Source organism: Sorex araneus, chromosome X (assembly GCF_027595985.1).
Source record: "Sorex araneus isolate mSorAra2 chromosome X, mSorAra2.pri, whole genome shotgun sequence".
Lineage (NCBI taxonomy): Eukaryota > Metazoa > Chordata > Mammalia > Eulipotyphla > Soricidae > Sorex > Sorex araneus.
Window position 1 is genome coordinate 365,069,749 of NC_073313.1, and position 21,377 is coordinate 365,091,125.

The window sequence follows — 21,377 nt, forward strand, 5'->3', positions numbered from 1 at the left end:
GCTTCTCCCTTACAGGCTACATCTCTACCACCCCAGAGGACGTGCATTCTAACCCTCATCACCCCCTTTGGGTTTTGCACTCTGCTGGCCTCTCTCTCTCTCTCTCCCTCCCTCCCTCTCTCCCTCCCTCTCTCCCTCCCTCTCTCTCTCTCCCTCCCTCCCTCTCTCCCTCCCTCTCTCCCTCCCTCTCTCTCTCTCCCTCCCTCCCTCTCTCCCTCCCTCTCTCCCTCCCTCTCTCCCTCCCTCCCTCCCCCTCCCTCTCTCTCTCCCTCTCCCTCCCTCTCTCCCTCCCTCCCTCTCTCTCTCTCCCTCTCTCTCTCTCTCTCTCTCTCTCTTTCTCTCTGGTGTGCTGCCAGCAGTGGAACACGCTCATGCAGGTGAAGCAGAACAGAAGGGCTCCATCACTCCCACACATTTTTGTCTGCATTCCCAGCTTATGATCCACAGAGAAAGGGTTTTGTGTTCAAATACTTTTGAAATGCTTTGCCCCTCTTTACCCTTTTGTTCATTCCCTGAGTGCCGACAGCGCTGGCTAAGCTCGGAGGCACCAATGCTGAAATGTGGTTGAGCAGAGCATTTTCCAAGTGCCGCCACAAAACCTCCCCCTTTTATTGCATTTACCCTTACTGAAACCTCTTGGTTTCTAATGGGTCTTGGAGCACAGTTTCAAAACACAAATCTAAACGCTTCCATTAAAGGCAGCCTGGACTTGAATTAGGTTCTTTAGCAGCAACAAGAAACTATTAGCTCCTGCTAAGCTTGAGGTCAACTCAACGAACCAGATAGCTTTCACATAAACTGCCACCACGTGCAAGCCTTTCCTACGAGGGACTTGTGCTAATAGTAACAAAGCATCACTTTTAATGATCACCCTGATTCCATTTCATCGTTTGAACGTGGGCACAGCTTGTGAAGTTTTGAATTTGGAATCTGCTGTCTATTGTATTCACAATTCCTCCCAGCTTTGTGCCATCTGCAGATCCAATGACTCTGCACCCACATCTTCCTCAGAGCCACTGATACAACTTGAGGGACTGGAGGGGTCCCAGGGAAGAACCTGGGTCTCCCATTGAAACACTTCAGCTCTCACCCTTCCCGTGGCTGTACCTCTCTCTGCGTCTACATCAGTATCACTCTAGGAACGGAGATAAGTCTACGGCCAGAGCTCATATCCTACTTCCCAGAACATTTCGTCATTTATCATGGACGACTTATACCAAAGATTCTGCCACAATGCAGTAATTCGCTCATCTATCAATCTAGAATTCTCTCATAGGACTAAATGAAAGCAATTTGTCTAGACTTTTGGGGGGAAGCTACTTTTGCATACGTTTGATAAAGCATTTTTTTTTTAAGTTAAGGACCAGAGACACCAGCAGAGGCATTAGCCTGCGGTTGGTCCTGGTTCTATCGCTGGCACCACGTGGAGGACCCTGAACCCCACCAGTAATGACCCCTAAGACAGACCCAGAAGGCTCTGAGCACCTCCAGGGTTGAAGACCTCAAAGTAAAAAATATTAAAGTACTCAGCCTTCTCTTCTAGATAATTCTAGAATTTGAGGGTGCCACGGGGGATGACTTTTTATATTCTACTAATACCCAGGGTTTCCTGGTTCTTTTACAATAACTAAATTTTGGCCAGAAGCCATATGGAAGTTTTTGCAAACCCCGAGTTTTACCGCCCCCTGGAATGTAATTTGTTTTGGTTTGAAGCCTTGGCTTTCTATAAAAGAGAAACAATCATGTGCCCAAGGTAGCAAGTACCCTTTAATTGTTTGATTTACATTTTTCATCTTGAAGTTCATTCTCCTCCCCAGAGAATTCATGTTCTTCTCACTTGAAAAACACATCTGAAATATTTGTATTTGGATGTGAAGCTTTCCTAATAACGTATCACAGGCTTCCCTTCCCCTGATTATAATCCTCCCCTGGTGATATTCTTTCCCTCTTTGGGATCTGTGAAAGCTCTGGTAGATTGAAATGAGTTCATCAGTGACTTCTCTACAGACTCCGTCAATAATTATTCTTTATTTTCCAGGTTGATGAGATGGGTACGTTCTTCCATGTGGAGAGTTCTTTTCTTACCAGCAAGATGGCTGACTTGTTTCCCTGGCATGTATCTTTTCTTTTTGGGGATGTGGTGTCACACCCAGCACAGGGGTTACTCCTGGCTCATGTACTCAGGGATTACTCCTGGCTGTGCTGGGGGGACCATATGGGATGCTGGGAATTAAACCTGGGTCAACTCCCCTACCCGCTGTGCCAACGCCCTACCCGCTGTGCTATCGCTCCAGCCCTCCTGGCGTGTATCTTCATATGCTCGGTGAAGGCTAATAGGAAAGCCTGTCTTCTGGGGACAGAGAGATAGCACAGGGGTGAAGGCACATGCCTTGTGTGTCTCTGGCCCTAGCGCCACATGCTGGCCCCAACACGGCTGGTGCTGCTGCCCTGGAGAAACCCAAGCAACTCTGGGGAGGCCTGAATGTCCCTGGCTGCAGCCCCAAGCATCACTGCATCCTCTGGCCTGGACTGGGAGCCACCTGTTCAGTTGCCTGAGAATCCCCCCGTGGCCTCCCCCACGCCCCCCACATCCCAGCAAAGAGCACTTTCCCGAGCTCCTTAAGCTCTTCTGCTGCTTTGGTGAACCACGTGGCCCACTCTGGAGTAAGACACAGCTGCTGGGAGGATGTCACAGTAGTTTGCACCCTCCTCTCCCAGGCCAGCAGCAGCCTGCAGAGGGGTGCTTCCTGGATGTTTGGGTTCCCACCCCTCAGGGCTCCCTGTGTCAGGCCCGTGGTCCAGGCCTAGCAACGCGGTCCCTGCTGAATTGCTTTTCATAGTCCTGGATAGGACATGGAAGCCAATGGCAGGGGAAGATCACTGAGGCACAGAGGGACACCTCTGTGGAGGGGACAGGGCTGTCCTTTCCCATCCCTGCTCTGTCTATGTGGCTCATATGTCATTTCTGAGTGGAAAGAAGTGACACCCTACAGTCACATGTAAGGAATGTGGTTAGGTGTGCCATTAGTGCTAGGTTCTATAGGAATCATTTTATTGGCTTTTATCTGGAAGGCTTTTATCTAGAGGGGCTGGAGCGACAACACAGCTGGTAGGGGGTTTGCCTTGCCAGCGACAACCTGGGTTTGATTCCTCTGCTCCTCTCGGGAAGCCCGGCAAGTTACCGAGAGGATCCCGTGCACATGGCAGAGCCTGGCAAGCTCCCCGTGGCTTATTCCATATGCCAAAAACAGTAACAACAACTCTCACAGTGGAGATGTTACTGGTTCCCACTCGAGCAAATCGATGAACAATGGGACGACAGTGATACAGTGATCTGGAGGCAAAGTCCAAACCCTTCCTCCCCAACTCTCCAAAGGGCCAGGCTGCAGGAAGGAGAGGAGAGGAGAACAGGGATATTCACCCTCCTTTCTAAGCGATGCTGGCAATCAACTTGGCCCTTTGGACCTAGCAAATCACACACCCTCAAACCACAGTTTGTACCCTGCTTCAACAAATTGGGATTCTCTATGCAATGTCGTGGCATCAAAGGATTGTGGTGAGAACAGTCTGGACCTTGTGCTGCATTGAAACCTATTCTGAACCACAGGAGAAGCATTTCAGAGCGTCCCTCTGGTAATAGAAAACTAAACTAGCAGAGGGGACTCCTGGAAAGAATCAGTGGGCAGGGCACAAACTAAGTGTGGAAAGGGGGGGGGGTGTTACTGATATGCGGCCTCATCCTTCTTCCTTTACTAATACCACTCAACGTCAGAGCGAATGTCCTGTGCATTTCCTGCCCTCCTGAATGGGCTGTGCCCTGCAGGGGAGGGCGGGAGGGCCTGCACTCTGGGACACAGATGCCATTTCAGTCCTGTCCCTCGGGGCTGCTGCCTCTGCCTCTTGCTGGCCTGGTCCTAAGGTCTAAGGGCTTCCCGCCCGTCAGGCCTGGGTCCGGGAAAGGCCTCTCTGCAGAGATGCAGCCTCGCCAATCTCGCTGCAGATTGAGATGAGGGGTCTCTGTGCAAACCAGGCCCCAAGGCCCACCCCTGCTCCCACAGGACAAAGCCCCCAGAACCCACTTTCTCCTTTCGGGCTCCTGCTTCTGGTCAAAGAGGAGGACAGCTGTTTTCCTGGCTCGCCCTTCTACCAGATGACTTAAAACGGGTCCAAACTAAGGGAAAAGAACAGTTTTCAGACCCCAGACAGCAGGGAGCCCGGGATGGTCAGCCCCAGAGGGGGGTGCATGACAGGCTGAGCTGGCACCAGCAGACAGCAGCCGGGAGAGAAGATCCCAGAGCTTGGGAGGATAAGACAGCTGGATTCATGGGCGTGGGAGCCAGAGGGGCCCAGAAACACCAGGGACATCACAGGGACCCTTCGCACCGTTGACAAAACTGAAATTTGTGCAGACTTAAATCCCACCACGGCACCGGAGAGAGAGGCACAGAATCATTCCCAGAGCTGATGGGAGACTAGGGATGGTGTGAATCCCAGTCTGACAAGTCCAAAGGCTCCAGGGTGGGCAGACAGAGAGAACCCAGAATGGTCACCCCTCCGGAGTGCTGGCAAAGTATCTCCCAAACAGAAGCTTCTCTAGACTTGGCCTGAAAGTGCTGTCAAACCCAGCTCCACAAAGCATCCAGTAATCCCTAAGCAGCTACCTGCCAGAAAAACACTCCAAGGGAACATCAGTGTGCAGAATCTTCCATTTACAGCGCCCATAGGGAGCAAATGATGCAACCAGAAGTAAAAAGAGCTATAGGGGAATGGAGAGATAGTACGGTAGATTTAATAAGAAATAATTGAATCAAGTTTACCCTACACACTGCTGACTCAGGTTCAATTTCCAACATCTCCAGGAGTGATCCTTGAGCACAGAGCCAAGTGTAATCCCTGAGCCGAGGCATCACCTTCCTTAACCTCAAACTGTACTACAAAGTGGTAGTAATTAAAACAGCATGGTATTGGAATAAAGATAGATCCATAGACCACTGGAATATAGTTGAATATCTGACACGCACCCTCAAATATATGATCATTTAATTTCGATAAGGTAGTAAGAAATATAAAGTGGAGAAAGAAAAGCCTCTTTAATAGTGCTGGGAAAACTGGACAGCTACATGCAAAAAATAATAATAGGCTCAGACCCCTATCCAATGCCATGCACAGAAGTTAGATCAAAATGGATTAAAGATCTCAATATCCATAGACTCAGATCCATGGACTCAGATCCATGGACTCAGATCCTCATGAGGTACATGGAAGAAAATGTAGGCAAAACTCTCCACGATATTGAAGCTAAGGGTATCATCAAGGATGAAACACCACTGACCAAGCAAAGATAAACAAATGAGACTACATTACACTTAGAAGCTTCTGCACCTCAAAAGAAACAGTGACCAAGATACAGAGACAGTCTACAGAATGGGAAAGGATATTAACCCAATACCTTTCTAATAGAGGTTAATATCAAAGACATACAAGGCACTGGTAAGACTTCACAAAAAAAAAATGCACATCCAACCTGATCCAAAAATGGGGAGAGGAAACAAACAGAAACTTACTCAAAGAAGAAATTTGAATGGCCAAGGGCACATGAAAAAAAATGCTCTTTATCACTAATTATCAGGGAGATGCAAACCTAAACAATAATGAGATATCATCTCACAGAGACTGGCACACATCCAAAAGGATAAGAACAACCGGTGCTGGTGTGGATGTGGGGAGCAAGGGACTCTCCTTCACTGTTGGTGAGAATGCTGACTGGTCCAGCCTTTTGGGAAAACCATACGGACATTCCTCAAAACACTAGAAATTGAGCTCCTTTTTGACCTAGCAATACCACTTCTAGGACTATACTCTGGGGGCCCCAAAACACACAGCAGAAACACCATCTGCACTCCTCTGTTCACTGCAGCACTATTTACCACAGACAGAATCTGAAAACAACCTGACAGATGAATGCATAAGGAAACTATGGCACTATAGAAGAACATCACATGAGGCTGACACCCAAGGACAGTAGATACAAGGGCCAGGGGAATTGGCCCCTAGCTAGAAGCCTGCTTCATGAGTGGAGGGGAGAAGGCAGGTGGAATAGAGAAGGGATCACTAAGAAAATGATGGCTGGAGGAATCAGTCAGGATGGGAGATGCATGCCGCAAGTAGATAATGAAATAAACATGATGACCTCTCAGTGTATGTGTTGTAAGCCATAATGCTCATAAGTAGAGAGAGAGTATGGGGAATACTGTCTGCCATAGAGGCAGGGGGAGGGTGGGAAAGGGGGTATACCCGGGATATTGGCGGTGGGGAATGTGCACTGGTGGAGGGATGGGTGTTTGATCATTGTGTGATTGTAACCCAAACATGAAAGCTTGTAACTATCTCATAGTGATTCAATAAAATTTTTTAAAAAAAGAAACTATGGCACATCTACACAATGGAATACTATGCAGTGGTCAGGGAAAATGAAGTCATGAAATTTGCTTATAAATGGATGGACATGGAGAATATCATGCTGAATAAATGAGTCAGAAAGACAGGTATAGAATGAATGTGTTCATTTGTGGTATATAAAATATATAATAGAATAGCACGCCCTCTCCAGATGGAGCCCCGGCGACACTGAGCTGCTACTAACACGGCTCCAGGATGCGGGACTGGGACATCTCCAAACCGCAAGGGGGCACTGGAGTGGGGCGGCGCCAGCCCAGCCTCCAGGTCGCCCTGGCCGCCGGAAGTCACACCCTCGACCCACCCTCGGTGCCATCTTGCCACAATCAACACAGAAAAATTCGGGCGTTCCGGTAAGCACTACAAGGCAGAGATTGCTCCGGACCCCAGACCAGGCCAACAACACTGGGGAGCCAGACGGAGAAGGTACAGCCAGCACACCTTCTCTAGATGGAGCCCCGGTGACACTGAGCTTCTACTAACACGGCTCTGGGATGCGGGACTGGGACATGTCCAAACTGCACGGCCGCTTATGTGGCCGCATGAGCTTTCCTGAAAAATGAAAACATACAATCTAATGATGCTATCCGAATGTCTGACTGTTGGAGGAAAACCTCCAAATAATGATAGTGAGATTCCTGTTGAAAATTGAATGTAATCAAAGTAAGGAAAGAGTAAAGTGGAAATTGTCTGCCACACAGGCAGAGGGGGAGTGGGAGGGGAAGTATGCAGGGGTGTTTGGTGGTGGATCAAATATGAAAAGTTTGTAACTGTATCTCACAGTGATTCTATAAAAAATAAAATTTAATAAAAAATATATGTAGTAGAATATATATGTAGTAGGATATATATCCAAGGCCAGGGAAAACAGGGACTAGTAGGACTGATCAATTATTGGAGTTTAACAGAAGTGTGTGTGGGGCAGAGGGTAGGTAAGATAGAGAAGGGACCAGTGTGACAATAATAGCTGGAAATGATCATGCTGGACAAGAATTGAGTGTTAAAAAAGTAGGTAAAGGGGCCGGAGTGATAGCACAGCGGGTAGGGCGTTTGCCTTGCATGCGGCAGACCTGGGTTCGATCCCCGGCATCCCATATGGTCCCCCAAGCACTGCCAGGAGTAATTTTTGAGTGCAAAGCCAGGAGTAACCCCTGAGCATCACTGGGTGTGACCCAAAAAGCAAAAAAAAAAGTAGGTAAAGGGGCATGCATAATAATCTTTCAGTATCTGTGTTGCAAACCACAATGTCCAAGAGGGGAAGGAGAGAGAGAGAGAGAGAGAGAGAGAGAGAGAGAGAGAGAGAGAGAGAGAGAGAGGGAGAGGGAGAGGGAGAGGGAGAGGGAGAGGGAGAGGGAGGGAGAGAGAGAGGTGTGGGGAGAGGGAGGTGGGGAGGGAGGGAGGGAGAGAGGGAGAGGAAGAGAGAGAGAGAGAAAAGAAGGGTGTCTGCCATAAAGGAAGGTTGGGTGTGGGTAATGGGAGAGAAACTGGAGACATTGGAGCTGGGAAATGTACACTGGTGGAGGGATGGGTGTTGGAACACTTATGACTGAAACCTAAATCATGGACAGCTTTGTAAGGGTTATCTCACAGTGATTCGATAAAAAAATATTTTTTAAAAAATGTAAGCCCTGAGCACCACTGGGTGGGCCCTCCCCAGGCCTCCCACCCTACCCCTTGCCCCAAGTGTGATAGTAACACACCTAGAAATGCTGGGTGTCTGGGCTTAGCAGATAAGGGCATGAAAGCCCCTGTCACATCACACTCCCCATTGGGTCAAAGGAAGCCATGAAAGGAGGCAAGGCGATATTTCAGGGGAGCCGCTGGGATTAGAAAAAGGATCACAAATGAATGAATGAGATTAACCTCAAGCTGGACTCTGTGGACAAAAGCCCATCATTTGAATTAATGCTCATTACACCTCTGGCTCAGAGAAATTAAGAAGCTTGTCTGGGATCACATAGCTAACAAAAGGACAGTAATCTCTCTAGCGCCTCCTCATTCTTCCTTGACACCAGTGCGCCCACAGCATTGTATGTGTTTCTGTAACACTTTAGAATGTAAGGAGGATCAACCCTGACAGCCCCTCTATTAACATGGACCAAACACAGTGCAGCTCATCCCATCAGGGCAAAACTAACTTGGCGCCTCCTTTTCTTCATCTGGAGAGATGAGAAGGCCGCCATCCCTACGCACACACGTGTTTGACCAGCTTCTCTAGAGTCAAGTATTATGCACCTTGACAGCAAAAACTGACTGCGTCCTTCTACCCACACCCTGCAGCCAGCCTGCAGCCTGCAGCCTCTAGCCTTCTGCCCCTACTGTTGCTTGAGGCAGAAACAGCCTTGCTCCAAGGACTCAGTGAGGTCCTGCAGCTCTCCAGGGCTCTGCAAACATAATGCAAACATTAGCATTCGTGGTTGCAGTGAACAAGAAGCAGGAGGCACCTGAGAAGCAGGAGGAAGTGGCCTGTGACTGTGTTCAGAGCCAGCAACACCCACACCGGCCTCCACCCCTCTAGCCCACACCTGCACTTCCTTCCTCTCACACCTCAACCCACTGCTTGGCCCATCCCCCCTCCCCCCCAGGGCTGCGGAAGCTCTGTGGGATGGTCAGGTCCTTGTGCACGGGTCACCCACAAGGTCACCCAAGCTGTGTAGGTCCATGGGGTGCCGATGTTACTGTGTTTGGGGAGAGGCTCAGGGCGGCAGATGTGAGTGAAATGGGAGATGACTGGAAGAGGGGAAATAACCCTGCTGCATCCCTGCTCTGAGACTAGGGCAAGTGAGGCCTGAGCGGCTCGGTCAGATCTGTAAATTGAAGCTGAAAGTCACATGACAGGAAGTGGGGGTGAGTGGTGGTGGCTCACGGCCTCACACATGCAGGGCTACTTCTTTACCATGGATCTACTCCCCCATCAGGGTTTTGTGGGTTTTTTTTTCACTCAGCAGAGAAAAGAGCCCTGAACTCCCCTTTACCGTATTGGCTCCGCCTTCCACATTTCGTGCTAGGAGCCAGAGGTGCACTGTAAAAAGGGGCACCTATCCCATTCCCAGTGCTCCAGACCCAGGCGGCCCTGGTGCCACGACAGGGCCCCACACCCCAGTCTTCCAGTCTCCCGGGTCTTCGTTCTCTGCCCTGATGTTCCGCTCATCCCTATGCTTGTGAGAACCTAGACGTTGCCCAGGCCAGACACTCATGGCCCTTGGTCCACCTGTAAGAGGACAGATTAGGGACCCTCAAAGGTAACCGAGAGAGAGGAACCTGCTGCTAGGTGGGGGGCTGTAAGACCTTCCTCAGGGAAGGTGAGGGTCCAGAGGACTCTGGGATGTCCCCACAGTCCACTCAGCCACCTGAAGTGAAGTGGGGCAGAAACTGAGGCCGGGGCACAGCAGCTCTCTGCATGATGACATGACAAAGCCTCATTACTGAGTTGAAGAAGGATCCCCCTGTCTCTGCATGGTCAGAATGAAGGAATAGGACAAATTCTCAGCCCTGCCTGATTCATCTCGGACAGGGATCTAGGCCTTCCCTGGTCTGGGGCTCTGGACTGGGAATCAGAACACCCGGGAGGTGGCGCCCCTCGACGGGACCGTGTCGTCCCGGAGTAGATTCCCTGCCTATAAAAGTAACAGAATGGGAGACTAACACCCAAGAACAGTAGAGATGAGTACCAGGAGGATTACTCTGCAGCTTAGAAGCCGGCCTTGCATGCTGGGGGAAAAGGCAGCTCAGATAGAGAAGGGGCCACCAAGTAAAGGGTGCTAGGAGGGCCCGATCAGGATGGGAGATGCGGGCTAGAAGGACACCATAGACCGAACATGATGGCCACTTCATACCTCTATTGCAAACCACAACACCCAAAAGGATAGAGAGAGAGCAAAAGGGAATGTCCTGCCACAGAGGCAAGGTGGGGTGGAGGGGACAGGGGGTGGGTGGTGGGAAGGATGCTGGGACCATTGGTGGTGGAAAATGGACACTGGTGGAGGGATGGGAACTCGATCATTGTATGACTGAAACGCAAGCATGAAAGTTTGTAAGTCTGTAAATGTACCTTATGGTGGTTCACTAATAAAAAATAAAATAAAATAAAAATAAATAAATTTTTTAAAAAGGAACAGGATATACTGAGTGTTCTCTCAGAACTCAAAGAAGTTAGAGGAGGACCCTTAAAAGAGACTCGATAATAGCTGTTAGAAAAGATGAAGTCATGAAATTTACATATAATTGGATCAACATGGAAAGTATCATGTTAAGTGAAATGAGTCAGAAAGAGAGAGACAGACATAGAAAGATCGCACTCATCTGTGGAATATAAAGTAACAGAATAGGAGACTAACACCCAAGAGTAGTAGAGATAAGGACCAGGAGGTCTGCCCTGCAGCTTGGAAACTGGCCTCACATGCTAGGGGAAAAGGCAGCTCAGATAGAGAAGGGAACACCAAGTAGAGGATGTTGGAAGGACCCATTCGGGTTGAAAGAGGCATGCTGAAAGTAGACTCTAGACTGAACATGATGGCCACTCAATACCTCTATTGCAAACTACAACACCCAAAAGGAGAGAGAACAAAAGGTCAGAGGCAGGATGGGGTGGTGGGGGATGGAATGGGGATGGTGAGAGGGATACTGGGATCATTGGTGGAGGAGAATGGGCACTGGTGGAGGGATGGGTAAATGATCACTGTCTGACTGAAATGCAAACACTAAAGTTCATAAGTTTGCAACTGTACCTCACAGTGATTCACTACCCAAAAATTTCAAAAAAAAAAATAAAAAGAAGTGACTTGACTCGAAAGCAGTAGTTGGCAAAATAAGGCCCGTGGATTAATAAAGTTGGATTGAAACCCAGCCACACTCACTAGCTAATGTGTGGGCCACTAGCTTGTGCAACCCACCAGGCTTTCCTAAGATCATACACCCCACAGGCCTGAAGTACCAGGGCCCTTTCTAGATGCCACTGCTTAGAAGTTGGGAGCTGGAATGATAGTACAGTGGGTAGGGCCCTTGCCTTGCATACCGCTGACTGGGGTTCAATCCCAGGCACCATATATGGTCTCCTGAGCCCACCAGGAGTGATTCCTGACTGCAGAGCCAGAATTAACCCCCTGAGCACTTCCAGGTGTGGCCCAAAGAAATACTAAGTATTGTGGAGTCTTGGCAGAGAGGAGAAATTTGAGTAGTAAATCACAGGATCGAAACCACTATATTTAATTTATCTTTAAGGACTTACCTTAAGGCAACAGAAGTTTTATCTCTAAGTGATTCATTGACAAAGAACTTGGAAATGGAAGCTGCCGTGTCTTTCCCTAATTTCCAGTCTCGAACTCATTGCTCAGATGTCACTGGGCAGTGCTGGGGTGCTTGATGGTTTCTTACTATAAATAGGAAACTTTACATGTCTGTGCACAGGTCATGGACTGTATAAGCAGACGTGGATACACTTGTGTGATGTACCCTTTGTTTCTTACAATAGACCCACTCTCTCTCCTTCCTATGTTCCCTCCGACTTTGCCTTTCAGGAAACATGGAGAACGTGGGCCGGTGATGAGTGTTTGTGAACAGGAGTGAGTTGTCTTCTCTGCGTCCACAGAGCCTGGCAGGGCATTACGAATAAACACAAGCATGGCAAGTGCTGGGTGACTGAACATATGAACTGACAGATGCTCCTCCATTTGTAAGATATACAAATGAGGTACCCTGAAGCCAAAGGACAGGAAGGACAAGGGCTTCCTGAGAACTCACATTCCTTTGGAGGATGTCACTGTCCCTCTGATTGTTGGGTCACAGGGGAAAGGCCCACCTATCCCTTGCCACTAGATGAATCACAAAGGAGCATCAGACAGATCAGTGGAGGAAAAAAACCTCATTATTGTCACGCCCAGTTGGCCATGATAAGGGCGCAGAGAGATGGGGTTCTGCCAGAGAGATGGGGCCTACATGCCTCATTGAGGGGTTTGAGGAGAAAGGAGAAAGGAGAAGGACTCTCAGGAGACTAAAGAGATGGCCTTCCTTTATCCTAAGAGTAGAGATAAGGAGCGGAAGTGATAGTCCAGCAGGTAGGGTGTTTGCCTTGAACATGGCTGACCCGGGTTCAATTCTCAGCATCCCATATGGTCCCCAGAGCACCGCCAGGAGTAATTCCTGAGTGCAAAGCCAGGAATAACCCCAGTGCACCGCCGGGTGTAACCCAAAAATCAATCAATCAATCAATAAAATAAAAGAGTAGAGATGAGATTCCCCAAGAGAGAGACATGGGACAAATAAATGTACACTTGGGAGTGATGTCCCTCGTTCCATTTTGCTGGGAACAGAGAAAAGGCTTAAAGCAGTGTCTCTCCTCAGCCGCAGAGAAGGCGGAGAATGAGGGGTTTCGTCTGAGAAGCTCAGGGTGGTGTGGCTCGGGCACCGTCCGTAGTACCCTCCTGAGCGCTCGCTGAGGTGGTTCGCTTTCCAGGACCCACCAGTTCCCCTGTAGTCAAGTCTGAGAATTTCTTTCCAGGGTGTGTGGGGAAATGTGGGACGAGGACAGAGCAAGGCCAGGCTTTCAGAGAGTGAGTCTCCTGAGAGGGCGTGTCCTGGGAGGGAGGGGCAGATGCAGGGAGGCCCCGGTATAGCTGCATCCCCTGGGCAGTTCCGGGCTGATGGTGGGGAGGCAGAACTCAGTTGCTGGAGCTTTCTCATCGTTCCAACTGCTCCAGCTCCCTCAGACACTCCCAGCCACCCACAGCGTGAGTTACCTTGAGTTGCCCCGGCATAAAGACAGGTTTCCTCAGGCGTAGGAACACCCCCTGCACCCCTGCAGGAGCCAAGCGGAACACAGTTCAGTGCGGATGACCTGAGAGAAGATTAGGTGCAGGACTCTGAGCAGTTCCAGCGAGCGGGCTCTCGTGCCTCGGGCCCCTGGGGGGAGCCCAAGAATATGGCAAGTCCTGGGCATATTCTCTCCTTTCCTCACTTACAGACTCCTCCACCGCTGGCAACTCGGCCTCTGCTCAGGTCACTCCAATCCAGTCTGCTCTCGAGAGAGTATGGGGGAAATTGTCTGCCGCAGAGGTGGGGGGAGGGAGGATGGGGAAGGGACATCGGGGACATTGGTGGTGGAAAATGCACACTGGATGGGTGTTTGATCATTGTAGGACTGCAACTCAAACATGAAAGCTTTGTAAGTGTTGCTCATGGTGATTCGATAAAATAATAATAATAATAATAATAATAATAATAATAATAAACACCTGCTCTAAAGGTCCGGCAGGGGCCAGAGTGATAGTACAGCGGGTAGGGCATTTGCCTTGCACAGGGCCGACCAGGTTCAATCCCCGGCATCCCATATGGTTCCCCAAGCACCGCTAGGAGTAATTCCTGAGTGCAGAGCCAAGGTTAACCCCTGAGCATTGCTGGGTTCGACCCCCAAAGCAATAAAATAAAATCAATGTATCACTGTCATCCCGTCGCTCATCAATTTGCTCAAGTGGGCACCAGTAAAGTCTCCATGTGAGACTTGTTACTGTTTTTGGCATATTGGATATGCCACGGGTAACTTGCCGGGCTCTGCCATGCGGGCGAGATATTCTCGGTAGTTTGCCGGGCTCTCCGAGAGGGAGGAAGGAATTGAACCCAGGTTGGCTGCATGCAAGGCGAATGCTCTACCTGCTATGCTATCGCTCCAATAAAATAAAATAAAATAAAATAAAATAAAATAAAATAAAATAAAATAAAATAAAGTAAAAGTCCTGCAAGGCCCAGTCTGGAAGACAGGGGACAGCAGAGCGTATCTGAACAGTCGTGGCCCTCCACTCTGTCAAGACCAGCCCCCTGGGACTCTCTCCTTTCTGAACTCTTCAAAACATACTGAGACTAAGTTTAGAAACATGAAAATGAGTTCCTCTTCTGCTGGCAGGATTTGCATGCCAACAGTCACAGGTTTTGAGCAGTTCTTCTGATCTGTCTGGAGGCTTCCCTCCCGCAAGCCCCTTCAGCCCAGGATGTTCTCTTAGCTCTGGAACCCGGACGTCCCTCTCTTCACAGCCTGGTCCCCCCACCCAGACTCTCACTCACAAAAGTCGTTCTTTGCGTTTGTGTAACAGAGGCTGCAGGTGTTACGCCCGGGTTTCTGGGTTCCCAAGCGGCGAGACGGACAGAAACACTAACTCGATAATGCAAAAGCAATAGGAGTTTCATTCCAGTACACTGGGGTCTCACCCACAGGGTGGTCTCGTGTTAGCGACCCTGACTTCAGGCAGCAAGCAGTTTATATAGGGTTTGATTACATAAGCAGTACATGCCTTATTACCTAGTTACCAAACAAAGGTGTTTTGGCAAGTGTCTAAGGTAACAGTGGTCAGGCAATAGTTAAACAACAGTTTCCAGTGACAGTTCATGGTGACAGAAGCTACTCGTCCTTTTAGGGTTAACAAGAGACAATTTCTGGGGCACTTTGACTGGGGGCAGAGTGATTGATTGAGCCCACCTGTTGGGCCCAGGAGCTTTCCCAGGTGGGTTCAGGTTGGCTTAGCTACGCATCGTTTTACTGCTAGGGAAACTGAAACTGTTTTAGTTCCTGTAGCTGGACCTGAGGCCCAGCTGATTTTGCTGATTTCTGCCGCCTGTCGTGGCAGCAGTTTCGCCCTTACACAGGCAGCGGGGCTACCCCGAGTCCCTCACCCAGAGCTTGCTGAGTGCGGGCGTGTGGGCGGGGGAGGAGGATTCTGGGTGGCAGCAGGCCCGTGCCCTCCCGCGCTCTCCCCGCCCAGAAGGCCGGGCCCAGGGAGCAGGCGCAGATGGCTCTGCCCTGATCTGCGCCAATGCACAGCCGAGCTCCGCGTCAGAGCTCAGCGACACTAGGAAAAGTGAGTCTACCGAAAATATGGTGGGGGAACCACGGGACAATGCACGGTTTATGAATAAAGCCAAACCGATGTACCCCCAGTAACACAGCAGCCCCTGACATCTACTCCCCACCAGGCCTAAGACTGTGCCCCGAAACATCCATACAATAATATTCACAACAGGGCCCCGAGAGATGGCGCAGTGGGTAGGGCTTTTGCCTGGCACAGAGTCAAATTGGGTTTGATCCCTGGCACTACCACATACGTTCCCTTGAGCTTCCCAGGTGTGACCCCTGAGTGCAGATCCAAGAGTAAGCCCTGAGCACTGCCAGGGGCCCCCAAAACAAAACAAAAAAATTCAAAACAGTTCTGAAAACAGACCCTGTACCCTGGAGCACAGACATTCCCATCTGGGTACATTCTTTTTTTTTTTTTTAATTGAATCATTGTGAGATACAGTTACAAAACTTTCCTGTTTGACTTTCTGTCATGCAATGATCAAATACCCATCCCTCCACCAGTGCACATTCTCCACCACCAATATCCCCAGTATACCCCCCTTCCCAGCCCTCCCCTGCCTCCATGGCAGGCAATTTTCCCCATACTCTTCTCTACTTTTGGGCATTATGGTTTGCAATACAGATACTGAAATATTATCACATTTGGTCCTTTATCTACTTTCAGCACACATCTCCCATCCCTAATGATCCCTCCAACTATCACTGACTTAGCGATCCCTTCTCTATCCCAGCTGCTTTCTTCCCCAGATCATGAGGCAGGCTTCCAACTATGGGGCAATATTCCTGGCCCTGTGTCTACTGCCCTTGGGTGTTAGTCTCATATTATGTTATTTTATATTCCACAAATGACAGCTGTACATTGATGTCTTTTCCTTTCTTTCTGGCTCATTTCACTTAGCATGATACTCTCCATGTCCATCCACTTATAAGCAAGTTTCATGACGTCATCTCTCCTAACAGCTACATAGTATTCCACTGTGTAGATGTACCAAAGTTTCTTGAAATGGTATTCTTGGTACAATTGTGCCAGAAGGCTGTGCATCCTTGACAGCAACCCTTCTCCCCACCCCAACCCCAACCCCCTGCTTTGATGCAGGCAGGGTTCAGCCCCTCGGAGTGAAAAGCCAGACTCTCATCTCTGTGGGCACATTTCCATAAATTTCCCTCAAAGGCGAAACCTGTATATGTTAGAAACCAGCTCAGGGGTCACCCGGGTAGGAGATTTATCCACCCCCCCCCGCCCCCGCCATTACAACCATGACATTTAAATCAGTTGTTCCTTTCTACTTTCTACTTATTGGTGGGTCTGGAGGGAGATTAAAAAGTGGTAGATTCTCCTCATTTGTATAAGATTTCTGAGCAACTCCCCATGGACCAGGCCCAGACCCAAGAGGCAGTGGAACAAGATTTATTTAAATTTCTGCCCCCAAGAGACCAGAAATTTAAGGACAGGGCCTTGTCCTCTGCCCCACATGAAGCTCACTCTGTGATCACTTCCTGTGGGTAATCCTGCCACCCTGTTCAAAAATCCACTCTAATAGAAGGACTGCACTCATTTGTGGAATAGAAAGTAACAGAATGGGAGACTTACATCCAAGGATAGTAGAGATAAGGGCTGGGATGGTCACTCCATGGCTTGGAAGCTGGCCTCACATGCTGGGGGAAAGGCAGCTGGGATAGAGAAGGGGCCACTAAGTGAATGATGCTTGGAGGCTCACTTGGAATGGGAGATGCGTGCTGAAAGTGGACTATGGACCAATCATGATGGCCAATTAGTACCCGTATTGCAAACCAGAACCTAGCTACAGCCATGCTGGAGGCTCCTCTCTACACGTTCGGACAGGCCTCATGCTTGAAGGTATGGGCAGAGGAACCCAGGTGTGTGTAATTCCATCAACGGCCAACATCCAGAGAGAGACTTAAAAGCAAGCTCTCAGAAGAGAGCCGTGGGATATCTTTAGCCTTCTTCTCCCTCTGGGAGAAACTGGCAATCTGAGAGTTTCCTGCCCACACGGGACAGCCTTGCAAGCTTCCCATGGTGTATTCATATGCAAAATCCAGTAACAAGCTGGATCTCATTCCCCTGACCCTGAAGAGCCCCCAGTGCAACATCGTTAGGAGGGCCAAGTCGAGATAGACTTCTAAGATCTCAGGGAAAGGACGAAATAAGATGTTACTGAGCCCGCCCGAGAAATCGGTGATTAACAGGATACTGTGATACCGTGTGTGATTGCAAACCATAACACCCCAAAGGAGAGCGAGAGTAAAAGCGGGGGGGGGGGGTGGCAAGGAGGGGGGGGATGGAGGGAGGGATACTAGGAACATTGATGGTGGAAAATCAATGGTGGAGGGATATGGGTACTCTATCATTGTATGACTGAAAAGTAATCACGAAACTTTGTAAGTCTGTAACTGTATCTCACGGTGATTCATTTAAAAATAATAGTAATAAAGAAACTTTGGTACATCTAAAGAAAAAATCCACTCTAGACATCAGACAATGCCTTCTCCTGTGAGGTCTGGAAGATCTCTCTGTAGTAGGTGCTCCAGGCCCCATGTTTCCCACAAGGGCCAGATGCTAGAGACCATCTCTGACATTTCCAGAACAAAAATGTTTACTCGTACCCAGGCCACCTCCCATGACCAGGTCCTCCCTCTGCCTCCAGAAGAAGCATTACCTGTGCCGAGATCTGGAACCCTCCCTCAGAGGGTCCCCACCTCAGTTTGGGTTTTCAAAAGCCAGCACACTGACCTAAGCATGGTGTTTCCTATATTTTACATGCAAGCAAGGGCAGCGGAGGCACCTGTCTTGGGTGGGGGGACCTCTGCCTCCCCCCTGAAATAGTGATCGGCCTTCAGTTTCTGTCAACTTGATGGCACTATAGTGGCTGCTCCACACTGGCATTCCCCAAGCCCACATCATTCCGGGGGGCTCCTCAGAATAGCCTCCAGACTGTGGATGGGGTCCTGTCTGTGTCCTGCTCTTCCCAAAGCCAGGCCACCTGTGAGGATCATGTGAGCTGCTCCAGTGCTTTGTCTTCCTCTATGGAACCGCAGGTGAAGGCCTTGAGGAAGTCAAACAGTGCTCCTGTGACACGGTCCCTGAGGTCATCTTCCTGGCACCACTTGGGATGGCCCTCCTTGGTCAGCCCTTGCCTCCCTTCACGCCCCCTCGTCTCTAGGTGTGCTTGTTTTCCTCTGACTTGGGTCCCACCCTAACTCTGAGGGCAGGAAGTCTGTTGGCTGCTAGGATGTGTGTCCAGGAAGACGGATAGCTGGAGAGAGCCACAGATTTCTGACTTTACTTCCCAGACCGGGGCCAACAACGACCCCTGACAGTTGAGAAACCATGGCTGGTCTCAGGAATACAGAAATGAGGGGTCTGGGGTGCAGGCCACCCAGCAGAAGATGGGAGGAAGGAGAGGAAGAGGAACCTTAAGCCAGCTCCGCCCCAGCTCTGGAGATGACTGTGTGCAGATGCGCTTCCTGAGACCCATCCTTCCGCCCACCACCAGCCGACACAGTGATGCTTGGAGGTTCTGGTCTGCCACCAAGGCGCATCCTCTTCCTGCCCCTTTGTCATTGTCACCCTCCATCTCACCTTCTTTCCCATAGGGGGTGTCTGGATATCCAGAGCAGAAAGGTAGAACGTGGCAGGGGCTGAGGTGAAAGTGATTTCCTCCGGCAAGGCAAAGCAAGGGTTGTGTGTGCCTTTCCAAACATGAGAGATCAGGTACCTGAAAAGTGCCATCCTGGGTCAACTTTTCGAATCAGGGCTTTTGGGAATAAGGCTACATCTCTGAAAATAAGACTTATGCCGTAGATCACTCTGATCTGCTCACCTTGAAATTGTATATTTTGAGAACTCGGGGTCTTTCTAGACACAGATGCCTATTTGTGTGGAATATGTATGTGTGATCAGGAGTGGAGGAACCAGGACCCATGGAGCATGTTTCTGCTCAATGCAAAAGAATGCTCCAGAGAAGATGCTTTGTTTGTTAGACAGATTTTATCTGGCCAACAGGGGAAAAGAATGTCGAAAAAAAAAATTACAACTCCCAAGTTAAGGGAAGAAAGAGAAAAAAATCCAGACAGATTTCAGAATAGCTAGATACCAAGAAGAAATAAAGAAAAAAGGAGGACATTCCTTTTTTTTTTAAATGTTATTCTGAAAATTCTGACCAAAATATGAAGCAAGATGCTAAACAAAATTAGGATTAAGAGAAAGAAAGAAATGCAAATTGTTTGAACCTCATAAATTAGAAACTAAAGAATTAACTACAAATTATTATATGATTATCTCCCTGACCAAGATAAATATTTTAAAAGTAATGGTATTTCGGGGCTGGAGCAATAGCACAGCGGGTAGGGCGTTTGCCTTGCACGCAGCCGACCCGGGTTCGATTCCCAGCATCCCATATGGTCCCCTGAGTACTGCCAGGAGTAATTCCTGAGTGCAGAGCCAGGAGTAACCCCTGTGCATTACCGGGTGTGACCCAAAAAGCAAAAAAAAAAAAAAAAGAAAAAAAAGAAGTAATGGTATTTCTCTATAACACAATACACAGCCAGGAGTTAATGCAATAGAGATATCTCATTTAGAGTAACAATAACAATGTAACTTATAATCATCTTTTCTGTTAGTTTTTGGGCCACACCTGGCAGTGCTCAGGGCTTACTGAGTTCAGGGATCTGGCTCTTACTCAAAGATGCCTTCTGGTGGCGCTAGAGGGACCATATGGGGTATCAAGGTCAAACATGGGTTCAAGGTCCATCTCATGAAAGGTAAGTGCTTTACCCTCTGTACTATTTCTAGCCCCTGAAAACAATATTTAGAAAGTGTGTGTGAGGGGCCTGAGAGATAGTATATTGGGTAGGGTGCTTGTCTTGATTGTGGCAGACCCAAGTTCAATCTCGCATTCCATGTGGTTCCTCGAGCTGTTCCAGGAATTATCCCTGAGCACAAAGCCAGGTGTAGACCCTGAGCACTGCTGGATGTGACCCCCAAACAAACAAACACTAACAAAAAAATGTATGTTAAGACTCATTTGATGGGAGCTGCAAAAAGTTTACAGAGATATAAAAAGATACTTGGGGGCCGAAGCTATATAGTACAGCGAGTTGGGCATTTGCCTTGCACACAGCCAACCAGAGTTTGATCCCCAGCATCCCATATGGTCCCCCGAGCACTGCCTGGAGTAATTTCTGAGTGCAGAGCCAGGAGTAACCCCTGAGCACTGCTGGGTGTGACCCAGAAAGCAAAATATAAATACATAAATAAATAAAGATACTTGGATAAATGGTAAATAGCAAGATGTTACTGTTTCTAAAATTAATATGTAACTATAATGGGATTCTAACTTTATTATTTTCTTGGACAGTGTTTGTACCACCATGCTTGGGGGTTTCTCCTGAGTATCTAACCTGGGTGGGCCATATGCAAGTCAAATGCCTTTGGGTTTGTACTATCTCCTGAGAGATTAGGATTAAAAAATAAAAACAGACCCGAAACAATGATCCTGTTTTGTAGAGGAAGGAAGAGACAAGAAAACTTTTCTAAAACTAATCTCATGAAAACGACAGAGAAAAGATTAATGTCCTTCTTGAAAAATAAGTATGTAAAAACAATGAGAAACCATTCTTAAAAGAAAGTGGAAGATAAAAATGAATAATCATGTAATAAATAGAATTTACTAAAATATAACAACAAAAAATTAACTTTTTCATAATTATTTAAATTGATGAAGTAAATAAATATTTTTAATTTCTCCAACTGAAGAATATTTTAAAACAATAAGTTAAAATACTGGAGGGAAAATAATAAACCCTAAGAAGTGTGATCTTATTATATAGGAATATAGATTAATATAAAATTTATGAGGATTTATTTGATGATAAGAATAAAAATTATTACTAAAGTTAAAATTATTCTATTTATTAAAATATAAAGGGAAAATAGCTGTGGATGATGGTTTAAGAACAAAGAACTTCACCTTCCAATGAGGATGACTAAAATAGAGGAGATATCTCTCACATAAAACTTTGAAGTATTGTTGATGATAATTATACAAATATCTTCTAT